This window comes from Gavialis gangeticus, unplaced genomic scaffold (assembly GCF_001723915.1).
Source record: "Gavialis gangeticus isolate Ggan-Ray unplaced genomic scaffold, GavGan_comp1, whole genome shotgun sequence".
Lineage (NCBI taxonomy): Eukaryota > Metazoa > Chordata > Crocodylia > Gavialidae > Gavialis > Gavialis gangeticus.
The window spans coordinates 9,242-10,966 of NW_017728969.1; positions in this window are offsets into that span (position 1 = coordinate 9,242).

Below are 1,725 nucleotides of genomic sequence, written 5' to 3' on the forward strand. Positions count from 1 at the left end.
GTGACCCATTAGGCAAATGGGGCTGGCAGGCAGCCCAGCCCGAGCCCAAGGAGGCTTCCCCGCGCCCCGGGCAGGATCACGCCTCACCCTCGCCCACACTCACGGAGCTGGCCCGGAGCACGGGGTGGGGCTGGATCCGTGCTCGGCCTGGCCTGGGAGAGCCTGACACAGCCCCCTGTGCCCTCCCCACAATGGCACATGCATGGCACATGCAGTGCACACACTGCGGGCATGGAGTACATGCGAAGCTTGCACACAGCGCACATGCGCATATCGGAGTACACGAGAGCTGCAAACCCCGAGCAGGCGAGTGTCGCCTGTGCCCGCACATGCAGACTGCGAGCCCTGCCCACAGAGTGCATGTGGATGCAGAGCTGGTCACGCACGCGTGTTTCATGGGCACTGCACAGCCAGGCCTCTGGCACACGGCAGAGGTGGCACACGCAGAGTGCGTGCTTGCACACAGGTAGTATATGGTGCATACACATGGCGTCCACACATCACCTACACAGTATACACCCAGTTCACACACCAGGTGCACAGCACATCACACCTCGTGCATCACAAACACAGCACACACCTGGTTCATGCACCATGTACACAGCTTGTGCACAGCTCACCCATGCCGGGTGCAAAGCGCGCATGTGGCTCACTTGTATCATGTACACAGCACACACATGGCTTGTGCATCACATACACAGCACACACACAGCTCACACGCATCACTTACACAGCACACACATGGCTCATGCATCACATGCATAGCACACACAAGGCTCACATGCATCACACAACACACACACAGTTCACACACATCATGTACATAGCACACACAGCTCACACGCATCACGTATACATACCACACACACAGCTCACACGCAGGACATATGCAGCACACACAGAGCTCACCTGCACACAGCACACGCACAGCTTATGCATCATGTACACAGCACACAGGTGGTTCACACGCAGGACATATGCAGCACACACAGAGCTCACATACATCACACACAGCACACGCACAGCTCACACATCACGTACACAGCGCACACACAGCTCATACACATTACACACACAACATATGCACAACGCACACACGTCACCTTCATGGCATACACACAGCTCCTGTGCATCACATCCACTGCACACACATGCACGCATGTCCCGGACACTGCACACGCTCAGGCAGCCGCTGGCTCCCCCCGCTGCCCCCACTCCCCCCATAGTGCACCCCCTCCCCACCCGGGGCTACAGGGAGCCCCGGAGCAGCGCCTGCCCCAGTAGCTGGGGGTGCAAAGCCAGCTCCCCCTCGCCAACTCCCATGGCACCCCCGCCCTTCCCCCTCCTGCCCGCCGTGGCGGCCCACCCACGTCGGGCCCATGGATATGAATTTGAGCGCGCAGGCGGGGGCTGGAGAAGCAGCCGCCCAGAGCCCAGGGCCTGCAGGGAGCCAGGCATGCCCCCCCTCACTGCACACAGCTGCCCCAGGCTGGACTGGGGGGTCTGGGGGGGCCGTGGCTGCCTTCAAACACCCCTGAGAAGCAGCAGCATCCAGCTGGGATGACCCCAGAGAGGGAAGAGAGAGGCCGACGAATGGAAAGGGGGTGCCCAAGACAGATAGATGTGGGGGGGGGTCCAGTAGACAGACAGACACATGGAGCTGGAGGGTGCGTGGATGGCCAGACAGACAAGCAGAGCCAAGGGGGGCGGCGGATGGGGGGCTGG